This window comes from Tamandua tetradactyla, chromosome 14 (assembly GCF_023851605.1).
Source record: "Tamandua tetradactyla isolate mTamTet1 chromosome 14, mTamTet1.pri, whole genome shotgun sequence".
In the NCBI taxonomy this organism is placed as follows: Eukaryota; Metazoa; Chordata; class Mammalia; order Pilosa; family Myrmecophagidae; genus Tamandua; species Tamandua tetradactyla.
This window is the reverse complement of record NC_135340.1, coordinates 92,005,586-92,024,383: the sequence shown is the minus strand read 5'-3', so window position 1 is coordinate 92,024,383 and position 18,798 is coordinate 92,005,586. Positions and strand designations below refer to the sequence as shown.

The window sequence follows — 18,798 nt, the reverse complement described above, 5'->3', positions numbered from 1 at the left end:
TTATGTTTCTCATATTAAGATATGCATAAGTAGGCAGTCAATAGCTGAGAAATGCACTCAACAATGTCTTCAGGAAACCAGGGTCTTTCTATTTTATTCCACACTACCTTTCGTGTCTGGCTTGTCACTTCTTCATTGCAAGGTAGGTGCTGCATCATGCCAGCATTCCAGACAAGAGACGAGAAAGCTATTCATACTACTATCTTGGAACTCTTAAGTTCTATTTTTTATCCCTACTGTCATTATAAACAAGGGAAACTCGGCCAAAGAGGTATAAAGATTGGTCCAAGGTACAGTTACATATTGACATCATACTCTAGGCATGGCACTATCTTAGCCCTTATCACATTATTCAAAAATTATCTTTCTCTCCACTTCCACTCCTGGACTGTTGTTTGGAAATAGAGAGCTATCTAAGCCATCTGGTATACCTGACACGGCACAGTACCCAACACATAGAATTGTGCAATAAATGTGGAACTGAAGTGTCACACAGCCACTCGGCCCACGCTCTACCTCACCCTGCCTGCCTTACAAACATGACCTCTCCCCAATGTCCAGCTGCCCCTCTGACCCTTCAGAGTGTCCTGGGAATCTTTGAGCTGGAGTGTACATTAAACAAGGATTTCCAGGGGACAGCTCCTTTTTCCTTTCCTGTCCATTCTTGGGCAAGCCAGAAACCCTCTATGCACAACAGGAAACCAATAGCTTTGTGCTATCTGAAGACATTTCCTTCACAGCACAAAACGTCTGAGTAATAATTCGAGCAGGGCTTCACCCATTTCCTGTGAAAGGAGGCAAATCGCCTATCCCTGTCCCGCACAGCCCTTGCTTTCCTGCTCTGTGGGGATGCAATGCCCTCTGCGCTGGGAAGACCGGTTTCTTTTTTTCTCTTTGTCTTACCACATCCAGCATCCCATGTAGCTGACTCACTTGGGATGGCTTCTCGACATTGATATGCAGAGCACACAGTCACTGTGATAAATTCGTTCCCTTGTCTGAATATATTTCAAAAGCAGCTCTGAGAGGAAGAACTGGTGGAAAGAAAGTCACAGCTTTCTCTGCAAGTCAAGGCCCAATTTGGAAACCAAGAAATAACAGATGTAGGGGGGCCGCGAAAGTGTCTGCCTGATTGATTGCCAGAAGCCCCCTTATCACTGCTTGGGTCTATGGGGAGAAGTGACCCTGACATTGTAGGGTAGAAATGAGCTCTGCCGGCCACGGAGCTTCCCACTGTCTGGAGCAGGGTTAGAGCGCCTGGGACAGAGGATCGTACATCCCATTAGAGCCCTGAAAGAGAAGACTCTGCTCCTCATTAGTAATCCCATCAGCACTTTTAGTGTTAATTCTGGAAGAATTAAGAAAATTCTTATTCAATAGCCCCCATTTTACAAAACAGAATGCTGAGGCATCGGCAGGCAAATAACTTCCCCAAAGCTGCAGAGCAGGGCAGTGACAGAGCCTGGCTCGAATTCAGGTTTTCTCATTTTCAGGACCTCGGCCCCAGTGAAAGATGAACACTCTGAATCCTTTTCTTCTAATACTGTCTTAGAAACTTAGGTAGCAGAACTCCTTATACTTCTAAAAAAAAAAAAAAACTGGTGGGGACTTCCAGCTCCTAGATAGAATTTACATCAATTTCCTTCCTCCCACATCTCTTAGGTAGGAAGTGAAGGAGCAGAGGTGTCTCTCTGAGCTCCTTTTGAGCAACCCCAGTTGGAGATTTTTAATTAGGTTGCAAAGGAAGGGTTTCCAAGGGGAGGAGTTAGGAGCTTGGTTACTTGGTGGAAGATGACTCTATCAGGAGGCAATGAAAGCACCTCTCCTGTCCCACAGCAATGGGTTACTGACCCACTGACCATGTCCACGGGGCTCAGGTTGAAGAGACAGAGCAGAAGCATTGGGCAGCCCACTGATGTGCGGTGGCTGGCAGTCAAGTTGTTGAGTTTAGATTGAAAGGCTGCAGAGCCCACATAGAAACCAATGACTTTAGGGGCACTTTGAGCAGTACAACCATAATAAGTTTCCTGAAGCAAAAGGGGACATCCCAGATTTTGTGGGACAAGGCCAATCTAGGACACAATTGGAGACTATGGACTAGATTAGAATCATTCCTTTAGCACATGGGCTGCAGGTTCTAGGGAAGTGCCAGGGTGTACACACACAGCACAGCATCTCAGAATCCAGAAATAACACAGCGCCAGGCTAAACTGTGACAGCTATAAGAGCTCACAATCTAGGCCCCAGTTTTCTTGTATTCTTGAAAAGAGACCATATTTGTTCTTTTGTTTCGGCTTATTTTAACAACATAATGTCCCCAAGGTTCATTCACCTCATTGCATACCTCGTGACTCCGTCCCTTTCTGTAGCAGCTAAATATTAGGTGATACATATACACCAGGGTTCGCCTTTCTGTTTCTCAGTGTATCCTTTGGCCACCTCCACCCGTTGGCCACCATGGATAATGTCCAAAAAAAAACAATCCATGTCATGTTACAGTATCCTTAGTTGTAGAATCATCAGCACTTTCAATTTTAGACAATTTTCATTACCCCAAAGAGAAAAATAAAATAAAAATAATAGATAAGCACACCCTCACCAAATAGAAAATCTAAACCTTCCCTTAACTCTTGTCCTTCCCCCGCAATTATTACCCCTGGTATTGCTGAGTTACTCTCTCCACTGTAGATAAAATTCAGAACTCCAAAAATTCGATGGTTTAAGCCCAGTGGGGGAAAGAAAGAAAAAAGCAGTAATTTTCAAAGCACTCTTCAACACGTAGTTACAGAAGAGATCACAGAGTTTGTCATGGCTACCATACCATCTTCTTGGATTTTTCCTTCTAGCTGCTCCAGAATTTAGAAGGCTAGAAGGAATGAATAGTTTTTTATCATCACAATCGACCTTTTTTTTCTTTTTTTTTGAAAAATACCATATATACAAAAAAGCAATAAATTTCAAAGCACAGCACAAAATCAGTTGTAGAACAGATTTCAGAGTTTGGCGTGGGTTACAATTCTACAATTTTAGGTTTTTACTTCTAGCTACTCTAAGATACTGGAGACCAAAGAAATATCAATATAATGATTCAGCAATCATACTCGTTTGTTAATCTCTACCTTCTCTGTATAACTCCACCATGACCTTTAATCTTTCTCCCACTCTTTAGGGTTATTTGGGCTATGGCCAGTCTGACTTTTTCGTGTTGGAAGGGGCTGTCAATAATATGGGGTAGGGAGATGGAACTAGCTGATGTTCTGGAAGGGCTGTCCTCTCTGGGTTTCAAGACTTCTCTGGTCCAGGGACCCACCTGGAGGTTGTAGGTTTCTGGAAAGTTACCCTAGTGCATGGAACCTTTGTAGAATCTTATATAGTGTAGGTGCTTTTTAGGATTGGCAGGAATGGTTTGGTTGGGGTTTGGCAAGTCATGATAGGTCTAACTGAAGCTTGAGTAAGAGCGACCTCCAGAGTAGCCTCTCGACTCTATTTGAACTCTCTCAGCCATGGATACTTTATTAGTTACACTTCTTTTCCCTCTTTTGGTCAGGATGTCATTGTTGATCCCACGGTGCCAGGGCCAGACTCATCTCTGGGCGTCATCTCCCACGCTGCCAGGGAGACTTTCACCCCCGGACATCATGTCTCACGTTTTTTGAATTTTTAAAAAATTTTTTCCATCTTGTTACCATATATACAATCTAACATTTTCCCTTTTAATCTTATTCAGATTCAGGTATATATATCTCAGTGCTGTTAATTGCCTTCGCAATATTGAGCTACCATCACCACCATCCATTATCACAGCAGTTCCGTCATTCCAGCTAGGAATTCTGCACATTTTAAGCCTTAACCTCCCTTTCTCTATCCCCACCCTGTCTCCTGGTAACCTATATTCTAGATTTGGATTCTGTGAGCTTGTTTATTCTAATTGTTTTAAATCAGTGAGAAAATATAGTATTTATTCTTTTGTGTATTATTTCTTTTATTATGATGTCTTCAAGTTTCATCTGTGTTATTGCATGTATTAGGACTTTATCTTTTTACATTCCATCATGTATATATATTACATTTTATTTACTCATTCATTGTTAATGGACACTTGGGTTGCTTCTATCTTTTGGCAATTGTGAATAATGTTGCTATGAACATTGGTGTATAAATGTCTGTCTGGGTCCTTGTTTTCAATTCTTCTGGGTATATACCTCGTAGTGGAATTGTTGGGTCATAACATAGTTCAATACTTAGCTTTCTAAGGAACTACCAGTATTTCTTCCATAGCAGGTGCACCATTTTACATTCCCACCCACAATGAATGAGTGTTTCTATTTCTCCGCATCTTTTCTAACACTTGTAGTTTTCTGGCTTTTTAATAGTAACCGTTCTAGTGTATATGAAATGATATTTCATTGTGGTTTTGATTTGCAACTCCTTAATAGCTAGTGTGTTGAGCATCTTTTCATAAAATATTTAACCATTTGTATATCCTCTTTGGAGAAATGTCTATTCAAGACTTTTGCCAATTTTTAATTGGGTTGTTTGTCTTTTTGTAAGATTTCTTTATATATCCTGGGTATGAAACCCTGATTGGACATGTAGTTTCCAAATATTTCCTCTCATTGAGTAGGTTGTCTTTTCACTTTCTTGACAAAGTTCTATGATGCATTAAAGTTTATAATTTTATGTATTATTTCTTTCATTGCTTGTGCTTTGGGTATAAAGTCTAAAAAAACCATTGCCTAATAAAGTATCAGTGGCAGAGAGTTCAAATCGAGTTGAGAGGCTACTCTGGAGGTTGCTCTTATGCAAGCTTCAGGTAGACCTTGCTACCTATCATAACCTGGCAACCCCCAACCAGGACATTCCATCCAATCCTATAGAACACCTAGGGCAATATATAAGATTCCACAAGGGTTCCAGGCACTAGAGCAGCTTTTCAGAAACCGACAACCTCCAGATGAGTCCCTGAAATCTAGACGAGTCCTGAAATCTAGAGGGTTTACCTTTCATTCTTTTGCACATGAATGTCCAATTCTCCTAGCACCATTTATTGAAGAGACTATTCTGTTCCAGTTGAGTGGACTTGGCAGCCTTGTTGGATATCAATTGTCCATAGATGTGAGAATGTGTTTCTGAACTCTCAATTCAATTCCATTGGTCAATATATCCTTGTGCCAATCTCATCCATGCTGTGCTAAACTCATCCATGCTGTTTTTTTTAAATGTGATTTTATTGCAAAATATTCACACACCATACAACCCATCCAAGGTTTACAATCACTGGCTCACAGTCTCATCACATTCATCCATGCTGTTTTGACCACTATAGCTTTGTAAAATGCTTTAAAGTCAGGAACTATGAGTCCTGCTTCATTCTTCTTTTTCAAGATGTTTTTGGCAATCAGGGACATTCATTTATTTGATAGTTGGCTTTTCCATTTCTGCAACAGCATACCTTGCAGAGTATTGATTGAATCTGAAATCATTTTGGGTAGAATTGACATCTTAATGATATTTAATCTTCCAGTCCATGAACATGGAGTGTCTCTCCATTTACTTACGTCTTCTTTAATTTCTTTTAGTGATGTTTTGTACAAGTCCGTCACATTCTTGGTTATATTTATTCCTAGATATTTCATTCTTTTTTGTTTTAATTGTAAAAGGAATTTTTTTCTTGATTTACCCCTCAGATTGCTCATTACTCGTTTATAGAAACACTACTGATCTTTGCTTGTCGATCTTGTACTCTGCCACTTTGCTGAATTCATCTATTGGCTCTAGTAGCTTTGTTGTAATTTTTAACTTTCTATATTTTGCTGGTTTGAAAGGATGTATGTACCCTAGAAAAGCCATGTTTTAATCAAAATCCTATTTTGTAAAGGCAGAATAATTCCTTTTCAATACTGTATGTAATTAAATAATCTCCCTGGAGATGTAACCCAATCAAGAGTGGTTGTTAAGCTGGATTAGGGGAGATGTATCTTCACCCATTTGGGTGGGTCTTGATTGGTTTACTGGAATCCTATAAAAGAGGAAACATTTTGGAGAATGAAAGAGATTCAGAGAGAGCGGAGAAGAATGACATAGTCACAAGAAGCAAAGAGCCCATAGCCAGTGACCTTTGGAGATACAAAAGGAAAACACCTCCTGTGGAGCTTCATGAAACAGGAAGTCAGGAGAGAAAGCTAGCCGATGACTCCGTGTTCGCCATGCGCCCTTCCAGATGAGAAACTCTGACTGTGTTCACCATGTGCCTTCTCACTTGAGAGAAACCCTGAACTTCATCAGCCTTCCTGAACCAAGGTATCTTTCCCTGGATGCCTTAGATTGGACATTTCTATAGACTTGTTTTAATTGGGACATTTTCTGAGCCTTAGAACTGTAAACTAACAATTTATTAAATTCCTGTTTTTAAAAGCCATTCCGTTTCTGGTATATTGCATTACGGCAGCTAGCAAACTAGAACATATACATAGGATCATATCTTCTGTGAATAGTGGAAGTTTTGCTTCTTCTTTTCCAATTTGGATGCCATTTTATTTCTTTTCCTTGCCTAATTGCTCTGGCTAGAACTTCCAGTCCAGTGATTAATAACAGTGGGCAATGCTTTTCTTGTTTCAGATCTTAGAGGGGAAGCTTTAAGTTTTTCAGGATTGCATATGATGTTAGCTGTGAGTTTTTCGTAGCTGACTGTTATTATGTGCAGGAAGTGTCCTTCTATTCCTATTTTTTATGTGTTTTTATCAAGAAAGGATGCTGGATTTTGTCAAATGTCTTTTCTGCATCAATTGAGATGATCATGAGTTTCTTCCTCTTTGTTTTGTTAATGTGGTGTATTGCATTAATTTATTTTTTTATATTGCTCCTGGGATAAAACCCACTTGATCATGGTGCATAATTCTTTTGATATGCTGTTGGATTTGATTTACAAGTATTTTGTTGAGAATTTTTGCATCTATGTTCATAAGAGAAATTGATCTGTAACTTTCTTTTCTTACAATGTCTTTATCTGGCCTTGGTAATAGGGTTATGTTGGCTTCATTGAATAAGTTAGGTAATGTTCCCTCCTCTTCAATTCTTTTGGTAGAGTTTGAGCAGGATTAGCATTAATTATTCTTGGAATGATTCATAAAATTCACCTGTGAAGCCATTTGGTCCTGGGCTTTTCATTCTTAGGAGGTTTTTCATGACTGAGTCAATCTCTTTACTTGTAATTAGTCTGTTGAGGTCTTCTATTTCTTCCACAGTCAGGGTAGGCTGTTCATGTGTTTCTAGGAATTTGTCCATTTCATCTAGGTTGTCTAATTTGTTGGCAAACGCTGTTTATAGTACCCCCTTATGATTCTTTTTATTTCTGTGGGATAGGTTATAATGTATCCCCTCTCATTTCTGATTTTATTTACTTGTGTCTTCTCTTTATTTCTTTGTCATTCTAGCTAAGGGTTTGTGAATTTTCAAAGAACCAACTTTTGGTTTTGTTAATTCTTTCTCTTGTTTTCTTATTCTCAATTTTGTTTATTTTTTGCCTAATCTTTATCTTTCCTCTTGCTTACTCTGAATTAGTTTGCGCTTCTTTTTCTAGTTCCTCCAGGTGTACATTTAGGTCTTTGAATTTATCTTTTTCTTCTTTCTAAATGTAAGTGTTAGGGCTGTAAATTTCCCCCTAAGGGCTGCCTTCACTGCAGTCCATAAATTTAATACGTCGTGTTCTCCTTCTCATTTGCCATGTGATATTTACGGATGTCCCTTGCAATTTCTTCTTTGACCCACTGACTGTTTAAGAATGTGTTGTTTAGCTTCCATATATTTGTGGATTCTCCAGTTTTTCACCTTTTATTGATTTTCAGCTTCATTCTATTGTAGTCAGAGAAAGTGCTTTGTGTAATTTCAATCTTTTTAAATTTATTGAGACTTATTTTGTGCCCCAAGATGTGGTGTGTCCTGGAGAATGATCCATGAGCACTTGAGAAGAATGTATATCCTGCTGTTTTGGGGTGCGATGTTCTGTATTTGTCTGGTAGGCCACGTTCATTTATCGTATCATTCAAGTTCTCTGTTTCCTTTTGGATCCTCTGTCTAGATGTTCCGTCATCTATTGATGAGAGTGGTGTATTGAAGTCTCTGACTATTATCGCAGAGATATCTGTTTCTCTCTTCAGTTTTGCCAATGTTTGCCTCGTGTATTTTGGAGTACCATGGTTAGATGCATAAGTGTTCACTGGAATTTAATCTCTGGCATTTCAACCCCCCATACTTGCAGTCTGGGCTTCATGGAGAAAATGAGGCTTGCTGTTGGTTCTAGTGGGTAAACAGGACAGAAATGGGCTTTCCAGATGAGGGCGATCACATCAACAGCAGTAGATGCTGGGAAACACAGGGTGTGTGGGCTTCATGGTGGCTGGGATAGGAGCTTCATCTCAATGTCAAGGCACATGGCACTAGTTGGCTTCTGAGGCTCTGAACAAGGGCCTCCCCTCCTGGAGTCATGACCTCCTGTTTGTGTGCTAAAGCTATTGAAATGCAATAGACCAGAAATGGGCTGGTTTTTAACAATGGGGGGGGGGTTATTACCATATAATTTACAATTCCACGGCTGTGGAAAATGTCCAAATTAAGGCATCAACAAGACGATACCTTCTCTGAAGAAAGGCTGCTGGCAATCTAGACTCCTCTAGGCCAGGCTAGACCTTCTTTCCTGGGTCTTGTTGCTTCCGGTTTCTGGCTTCTGTGGTTCCCTCTCTCAGGTTCTCTGGTGCTTTTCTCTTAGTTACATGTCTGTTAGCTTTTTTTTTGTTTGTTTGTATAAACAGTGTTGAAAACTTTGTTTTATGTATTTGATTTTATTAACTATTATACAATATATTTTGATGAAATAGGTATAGTATAAGTCTATAAATATTTGAATCCAAATCAAATATAAATTTTTAACTTACATTCATGAACACTCAGCAAAAAAAATCCTTTTTTTCTGAATATTGGTAATGAGTGTTTAAAACTAAAGTGCACATTATCTCCAAGATTTTTCCAAAGAGAAGCTAGAAATCTGAAAAAATAATCCAGTAAGTCGGTATGTTATATGGTGACACTGAATTAGTGCTGAGTTACTTGTAATTACTCGCAATATATTTATGAGTTAAAAGCTAGTTTTCGAGTGCAGAAGACAAGAACTTGAGTCAGTCATCTCTTGGATTTATCCATAAATACTACCTGGCTTTAGTTTTCTGTGTAATCATCTACCTGGAAACAGATGATTGTAAATTGTGTTTACATGCCATGTGGTTGGTGGCACACAGTAAAGCTGAAAAGGGAAAAATAGTAAATGTTCTAAAAACAGAACTTGGTTAGCTTTTGTACATGCTCTTTCTTTCCTCTTATACAGGTCTCCAGTAACAGGTTTAGGGCCTACCTCAATGAGGTGGGTCACATCTCAATTGCAATTACTCGATCAAAATGTCCCACCTACCGTAGGTCTGCACCCATTGGAATGGATTAAAATAAATTTTAATAAATACATATATATGAATATACATATAAATTTATGTATGTAGTTTTGGTGTATAATTATTGCACCTCTTTTGTTAAATTTATATAAAGACTTATTCCTAAGTGGTTTATTTCTCTTATCATTTTGATTGGTTGTTTTTCAGTTGAATTTCTTTTGTTTTCAAGATATGCAATTATGTTATCGGCCTATAAGTTTAGTTAGTTTCTGTCTGGCAGCTATTCCTCTTGTGGAACCCCACTTCTCTCATTCCAGGTGGTTTGTGTGGGGGATGATATTCAGTCTCTTGCTTCAGGAAAGGGCATCTGATTCCACCTTGGTCAGTCAGAGGACTTAATCCTCTCCCATCAGTAATTGGTTCATAGGCAAGTGTCTGTCCCTCGCTGGGCCAATTAGAACCCACCTTGGATCTTCTCCACTGAACTATGGGAAAAGCTGCTCTTTCTTTTTCAAGGCACTCACACGCTCTAAGCATGAAAAAAGATATGGAAGACAAAGGAGAGGTCATTGCTATGTGATGGGAAAGCCAAGGAACCCTAAGGGTCATAGGCAGCCAGCCCCAAAACTCCAGTCTTAAGTGAGAAAGTGTGGCCTGGCTGATGACTCACTTTTGTACTTTTCCTAGCTTGGAATGGTGAGCCAATAAATCCCTGTTGTTTTAGACACCTCATTGTATGGTATTTGTTTTAGCAGCTAGGAAACAAAAGCATGTCAATAAACTCTTTTTCTTTAGGTAAATTTTACCTCTTGAACCCAAATGCCCTTAGCAATCCAGAAAATCAAGTCTGCATTATTTTTGTTTGTTATAAAAATTGTTTTTTAAATGCGCATTGGAGTTTATAAGGTGCTAATGGAGATATTGTTGTGCCTTCCTTTTATCCATTAATACAATGTGTTTTATTAATAGATTTACTGATATTGAACTCCATTTTTGTTCTAGGGATGGCTCCTACTTGGTCCTTTGTAATTATTCTTTTAATGTACTGCTAAATTTTATTTGCTGATTTTTAGGAAAGATGTTGGGGCAATATTTGTAAGTATGACTTGTCAATGGGGAGTGATTAGAAAAGAGATAGCTCATGGGTCACATACCATCTGCTGACAAATTTTGTTTAACCTAGTAGTATTTAAAAATCAGGTGATTTAAACGTAAAAATCCAGATTTACAACTACTTTAAAAACAGGGTTGGTTCGCTGGGCCTGAGTTTCTGCGTGGCGCAGACCCCCGGGGGTGGAGGGAAGAGGCTCCCCTTTGGCTCCCACCTGCAGGTGCACCCAGCTGCCCTCAGCTGGTCACAGTCGCGCGTTGCTGTCACATGCCTGGCCGGTGAGGATGTTTGAGTTTGTGACTCCTATATGTTTTTTTGTGTGCTGCCCTTTTCAGATTCTCATGACTTCCAAACAGTTTACATGGTATCAGAATGAACTGTTCTGTGGAAGGTCGGACTAATTCACCTGGGAAAGTGTTAGGTCTTGGTGGTTATTACTAGTATTTTTTTTTTTTTTTAACTTTTCCCTAGCTATTTTCCCCTCTCCTGCGGGCAGCCTTACCTGAAGGCCTGGACTTTATTCTCTGATTTGTGTCTATCTTTTTTCTGGGTTTGGGAGAGACCCACCTTTTATTTTTTTTAATTTTAGTATTTTTACTGAGATATTTTCATGCATCATACAGTCCATCCAAAGTATACATTCAGTGGCTCACAATATCATCACATAGTTGCGTAGTCATCACCGTGATTATTTATAGAGCATTTGCATCACTCCAGAAAGAGGAATAAAAAGAAAAAACCCCACACATCCCATCCCCCTTACTCCTCCCTCTTGTTGGCCACTAGTATGTCAATCTACCCGATTTTTTTTTTACCTCTTATCCCCCCTATTGCTTATACATTTTCTGTCCTAATATTTAACTCATCCATCCATAGTCCGGATAAAGGGAGCATTAGCCACAAGGGTCTCACAATCACATGGGGAGACCCACCTGACCTTCAGGTCACTCTCCCCACTCAGCCCTGAGCCCTGAGCCTGCTCTTCCAGCCCTGGATCTCTCTCTGTTCCAGCGGTTGCCCAGTGCCTTTGGTGGTAGGTTGGGGCTCCTATTCTTAATGGTTTTGGGTTGACTTCACTCCATGTTGGTATTGGATAGTACCAATTGATGGGTGGGTATTAGTGAAGTCTTCTCTGGCTTCTTTCTGCCCCATCCAGCCACCTCCTCCTCCCAGATAGCCTGGAGGGCAGAGGGTCAGGGTTGGCATTTGTGCCACACGGTGCCAACATCTCCCACCTTTCCCTTGGCCGCCACGTTTGGACGTTTGTGTCATGAGGTTGTTTTCACTGAAGCCTTAGGCTTCTGCTGATGAAGTAAAAACTTTTTTTGTTTTAATTCGCTAGGTATTGGGGAAGGAAGAGTGTGCAATTTGCTTTAATCTGCTCTCCTTCTCCAGAAGTATCTATTGAAGTCTTTAAAATGAATAAAAAAAAAAAAGCATAAAGAGAAACTAATAATAGCTCACATTTTAGAGCTTGTTTATTAAAGAAGTCATGAGATAGCAGCCGGCTGTCTCAATTTAAACTGTAGTGATTAAAATGAATTTAGCTCTGACTTTTGTTTTGTTTTTATTTTTTTGTTTTTGTTTTTTTATTTTTTAACACGAACATTCCATTCTACATATATATTCAGTAATTCACAATATCATCACATAGTTGCATATTCATCATCATGATCATTTCTTAGAACATTTGCATCAATTCAGAAAAAGAAATAAAAAGACAACAGAAAAAGAAATAAAAACGAAAACAGAAAAAATTTTTAAAAATTATACATACCATACCTCTTACCCTTCCCTTTCATTGATCACTAACATTTCCTTCTAAATTTATTTTAACATTTGTTCCCCCTATTATTTATTTTTATTCCATATGTTCTACTCATCTGTTGACAAGGTAGATAAAAGGAGCATCCGACACAAGGTTTTCATAATCACACAGTCACATTGTGAAAGCTATATCATTATAAATCATGTTCAAGAAACATGGCTACTGGAACACAGCTCTACATTTTCAGGCAGTTCCCTCCAGCCTCTCCATTACATCTTGACTAACAAGGTGATATCTACTTAATGCATAAGAATAACCTCCAGGATAACCTCTCAACTCTGTTTGGAATCTCTCAGCCATTGATACTTTGTCTCATCTCACTCTTCCCCCTTTTTGTTGAAGTTTTCTCAATCCCTTGATGCTGAGTCTCAGTTCATTCTAGGATTTCTGTCCCACATTGCCAGGGAGGTCTACACCCCTGGGAGTCATGTCCCATGTAGACAGGGGGAGGGCGGTGAGTTTGCTTGTTGTGTTGGCTGAAGAGAGAGGCCACATCTGAGCAACAAAAGAGGTTCTCTTGGGGGTGACTCTTAGGCCTAATTTTAAGTAGGCTTAGCCTATCCTTTGTGGGGTTAAGTTTCGTATGAACAAACCCCAAGACCGGGGGTTCCGCCTATAGCTTTGGTTGTCCACACTGCTTGTGAGAATATCAAGAATTCAACTTGGGGAGGTTGAATTTTCCCCCATTCTCACCATTCCCCGACGGGGACTTTTTACCTCTGACTTTTGAAGCAGCTCCAAAGTGGTATGTATTTCTCTGTCAGAGAGTAGCACATCTCAGGGATTCGGTCTGGGGTGTCTGCCCAGCCTCAGGTGGGTGGGCAAAGAGAGGGGAGCATGTGCCTTCTGGAAGTCCTGAGCCGGGGGAGAGGGCAGGCCAGGGCTGGGCAGCCTCCGTGAAGCTGCTCTCTTTGGGGCCTCTTCAGAGAAGCCTCTGGACAGCTGTGGTGCCCAGGTGGGAGCCAAGACAGGTGGGCTTGGGATGAGATGACCAGGTGCTTGCCATTTGGGGAGGCTGTTCTCAGGCAGCAGGGTGCAGCTCCCCTGTTGGAGGGAGGGTGGGAAGTTCAGTTAACATAGGAAGAGGGGTTCCACGGGCTGGAGATGCTCCCAGGAGAGAATGAGGAGCCGGGGGCAGGAAGCGTGGGGACTGAGGCGACGCGGAGGTACTGGGCCCCTCAAACAGGTTGGCAGAGAAGGAGGCCTGAGAAAGCGATGTTTAATGCTGGTGGAGGAGCCCCACTCCCAGGGAGAAGAAGCTGAGGGTATTTATTCTTTCATTTTTGTCCTTTGAATTTCCATTACATACACACACACATACACACATATATATATATATGTATTTTCTTTTTTTTGCATGGGCAGGCACTGGAAATTGAACCTGGGTCCCTGGCATGGCAGGCAAGAGCTCTGCCACTGAGCCACTGCTGCACTGCCCTATATTTTTGTTTTTCAACTGCCAAATATACAGAGCAAAAAATTGAAAATCCACATATCCCTGTGATCAATTTTAGAACATTTTCATTATTCCAGAACAGAAATAAGAATAAAAAAAATAAAAATAAACCCTCCCATACCCCTGACCACAACCCATTTCTGATTCATAGTATGAGTGTCGTAGTAAATTCATTACTGTGGATGAAAGATTATTAGAATATTACTGTGAACTATAGTCCATAGTTTGCTATATCCCCCCCCACATATCCCTGTATTATTTGTTCATTTATTTTATGTTTGTAGTAGTCCATGCAAGGACTTATTTATCTTTGTAATGTTAATCAGCGACATACATAATTTTAAACAGCCACTTTCAATCAAATTCACCTACAATTCGATACTGTAATTTATAATCCCAGTCATGCGCTTCCATCGCCTCTTTCCATTCCCAACACTTAAATGCAATCTCCTTAACAATCCTGCATGCATCAGGTAACCGCTCCCTTTTCCTCCAGCTCCTGTCTGTCTCTGGTGACATAAATTCTACATTTTAGGACTCTGAGTTTACATGCTCTAGTTAGTTTTTATTAGTGAAATCACACAGTAACTGTCCTTTTGTAGAAACATATTTTGATGTTATGTCTGCGAATGGGATCAGATGTCCTCGGTTTTTCTGAGATGCATGTCTTCTCAGTATATCTTAGAAGAAAATACATGTCAGTATCTACTGTTCCTTCTCATCGTTCTCCTTTTTCAGAAATTTCTCTTCTTATTTTTGCTTTTTTTCCACATCAGCCTTTATAATAGCTTGTCAAGTTACGTAAAAACAAATCCTGTTGAGATTTCTATTTTTATTACATTGAATTTCTGGATAAATTGAGAGGAGAACTGACATTGTACAATATTAAGTTCTGCAATCAGGCAACATAAACATAGTCTTTATATTTATACAGGTCTGTTTGTGACCTTCAATAAACTTTAATAATTTTCTTCTTGTAATTCCCAGCTAGGCCTTTTATGGCCTTCGTGTTACTGCAAAGAGAAGATTTTCTTCCTTACTACTCTTTCTAAATGGTTAATGATGGCTCATAGGAAAGCTGTTGATATTTAAAATGTTGCTACTCTAACCGTGCACCTTTCTCTCCTCTTATTACTTTAGTCTTACTAGCTTTTCAGTGGAGTCTCTTGCGATTTCTACAGAGATAATCATATTTTCTGCCACTAGATCTGTTTTCTCCTTCCTATATATCTTATTCTTTTTCTCATGTGCAGATAGGAAATGAGTGAATCTGGGTGCATGGTCAGGATAATGCATGCAAAACAACGGGGCAGATGCTGGCAGGGGGCAGCTCTCCTGGGAAGCTCTAGACTCTGAAATAGGCACACTGCCCACTGTCCACTTTTAGTGGGGCTCATGATCTCTGAATGAAAAGTCTTCTAGCTTAGCACTTCTGCTGATACAGCCAGCGCTTTTCTAAGTGACAGAATTCTGAGTTTGTGGAAGTCAGTGTTCGGTCTAAAGATCATGATAAATTCTTTTCATGGTGGAGATGCTCTCTCTGAATGGGTCTGGGATCAGTGAAATGAAGTTGACTTGTAGAGTGATCTACAGTGATGACTTTATCCTACAGCAATCTGAAATAATTGGAAAACATCCTTCGAGACAGAGTATTTTGCAAAAGAAATGAGTCAGTTTCATAGATTTGTACCTGCTTGAGAGAGGACTTCTGACCCTGTGGGAGTGGGAAAGAGATGGAACAATCCTGGATACTTATCAATCTACACTTTATATTTCTGTGGCCATGAAAGCCAGAAAGTGCAGTTTGGTGACCAAATTTTCAGGGGCCAGTGGCCCCAAAACCTGAGCTGTAATGAAAGGAAACCGTAGTGGACATCTATTGCTTTCATCTGCTCAGCCTTTTTCTTGTTGTATTGTAACAGAACGCTCTATCCTGGCCAGAAGGATGAGCAAATAGCCCAAGCCAGGCAAATCAAAGTCCTCTCCTCGGATCTGGGAGCCAGGAGAGAAAAGCCTACTTTTCTGTACAGCAGAGTGCTGGAAGGACAGTCATGCTCTGTGGAGAAAGTGAATCTGACGGGAATAAAACAAGCATAAGGAGCCGCAAGAAGAAGAGAGAGTTCAGGGTTCCAGTCAGGTGTGCAGCTGGCACCATCTCTGCCTTTCCCGTGAGCTGGCTATTGAGTTGATACATTCCTCTCTCTTCCTAAGCTAGTTTGAACTGGGTTTGGGAAATCTGCAGTGTCCTGTCTACTGGAGGGTCAAACTATTCCCAGAGGGTAAATAGGAGAAGGTGGGTAACTGTGACCACACCTTTTACCTTGGCTTCACACTTCTGATTCCTAAAGGATTTGAGTCATTGCTTTATTGTGAAAGAGTTTAGAGTAAATTCTCTGAATTGAAATTTCCATGTGACTCCTGCTGTTTTAGTGTGTATGATCTCTGATTTTTGTTTTGGGGGTTTGATTTTTAGGAAAATGATCATTAAAATAAATGCTTGGAGAGAACAAGGGGTCAGAAGGAGGAGGGTTTCATTCAGAGTTCCCCTGAAGAGAAGCCTCATCCCCAAAGGATCTAATGTACTGCGGTCTCAGGGTGCTCAGTGGCAGAAGGAGCTGTCCCAAGCAGCTCACGTGACCCAAGCCATACCTGGTCCTCATTGTTGTCAGACGGACATCTCATGCTCACTCAGGTTTGTTCACCTGCTCTTTCTCTCCTTGGCCTGGGACTGTTTGCTTGGTTTCCCCCCTGATTTTAAGCCCTGAGGATGGGAACAGAGTGCATTTGTTGAGATTAAGACCAACAACATCGAGTGATGTGATTGCAGAGGGTGCCTGGATTTGACACCACCTGAAAACATCTTTATGCTAGAGGGGACATAGGAAGAGATTTCCCCTGTCGCCCAATTTCCCTGAACCAGGCTTGCTGGCACGTGGGCCTTTGGTGACTAGTTGGGAAGTGGTGACTGACTGGTAGAACTGCCCACCCAACTGGGGGAAGTGTCCTGCTGTTTCTCTTCTTTAGTATCTATATTTGCTGTTACCTTACCTCATTCAAAAATATGTTATCATGATGAATAACAGCTACCATTTCTGAGGGCCCACTGTGTGCTAGGCACTTTCTGTGTGTTCCTACTGATCTTGGTCGTAAGCTTGCAGAGTTGTTTTCTTATTATTCTTGTTTTTGATCAAGGAACCCGAAGCTCTAAACAGTTTGGATAACTTGTCCAAAGTCTCATTCTGGGAAGCGGCAAAGTGGGGATTTGAACCGAAGTGGTCAGATGCCAAAACACTGCTCATTGCACACTTGCAGTCATTCTGTCTCCTGGGGAAGGTTTTTTTTTCAGAAAAAAGGAAAAACTCATACATGCCATACCCCTTACCACTTCCTTTCATTGACCTCTAGTATTTCAATCCACTCAATTTCTTTTAGCCTTTGTTCCCCCATTATTTCTTTATGTTTTATCCATATTTTTTTACTCATCTGTCCATACCGTGGATAAAAGGAGCATCAGACACAAGGTTTCCATAATCACACAGTCACATTGTGAAAGCTGTGTCATTATACAATCATCTTCAAGAATCAAGGCTACTGAAACACAACTCTACGGTTTCAGGCACTTCCCTCCAGACACTTCAATATGCCACAAACTAAAAAGGCGATATCTATGTAATGTGTAAGACTAACCTCCAGGATAACCTCTTGACTCTGTCTGGAATCTCTCATCCACTGACACTTTATTTTGTCTCATTTCACTGTTACCCCTTTCAGTCAAGAAGGTTTTCTCAATCCCTTGATGCTGAGTTCCTGGGTGAGGTTTTAAATGATATCAGTGTGGGGGCCTCACATTAAATCAGCTCCTCTGGGAGATGGGACCAGGCACTGGTAAGTTATTCAAGCTCCCTAGCTGATTCTAAAGGGCACCCAGGGTTGAGAACCATTGCATCACGCCATGGTACCTGTCCTCTATGCCATTTCCCACTGCTCAGAATCATCTCTATCTTCTGTCTTGGCAAATCTTCTTGGCTTTACCTTCAGAATGTGCCCAGAAGCTGACTGCTGCTCACAGCTTTTACTGCCACCTTCCTGCATGCGTCTCCTGGCTGGGCCGCTGCAATAGCCTCCTTCCTGGGCTTCCTGCTTCTAACCTTGCCCCACTATGGTGCAGCATCAACCCAGCAGCCAGCCTGCTTCTTCTGATACATGTCAGATCAGTCATTCCTTGTTCAAACCCTCTGATGGCTTCGGTCTCACCAAGAGTAAAACCCAGTAGTTTTACCAGAACTACCAGAAACTAGTTCTTTCCAGTTACTACAAAATCCTTTCTGATCTGGCTCCTGCACCTCTCTGCCTTCCCTCCTGACCAACTCTGTCCCTTACTTATTTCCCTACAGCCGAACTGGCCTTTGTTGGAAAATGTCAACAGTCTCTTGCCTCAGGGCCTGTGCACTTGTTGTTTGCTCTGACCAGAACAGTCTTTCCCCAGATAACTTCACAGCTCACTCAGTTCCTTCGTGCCTCTGCTTAAAAGTTCCCTTATCTAAGAGGCCTTCCAGGTCCAACGATCTGCAATAGCAGCCTCAAGCCACCATCTTCACACTCCATTCCTTACCTTTCTCTTGGCACCCAACACCAACTTATTGATTGCTTTGTTGTCTGTCTTGCTTCACTAGAATGTCTTCCCGTGAGAACAGGGACTTTGTTTCATTCATTGTTCTAACCCTATGCCTGAAATGGTGTCAGTATGATAAATATCTGTGGAACAGACGAATTGCAACTTTTAATTGTTAAATTTATTTTATTTTGTTTTTTTTATTAGAGCAGCTGTGAGTTAACAGAAAAATCATGCAGAAAGTACAGCGTTCCCATATATCCCTCTCAGTTTTCCCCATTATTAACTTTTTGCATGTGTGACTTGCCTTTGTTACAGTCGATAAAGCAATATAATCATAGTTATATCTGTGCT

At 40.7% G+C, this 18,798-nt stretch overlaps 1 long non-coding RNA gene across 1 annotated transcript in view; it reads left to right on the top strand.

Moving 5' to 3' along the window:
- LOC143655242 (uncharacterized) overlaps positions 1–18,798 on the top strand; it is a 47,514-nt gene that overhangs the window by 16,593 nt on the left and 12,123 nt on the right. The window contains exon 3 of the long non-coding RNA XR_013162128.1: positions 16,306–16,524. This is a non-coding gene — a long non-coding RNA (uncharacterized LOC143655242). The remainder of the gene's footprint in view (positions 1–16,305; positions 16,525–18,798) is intronic.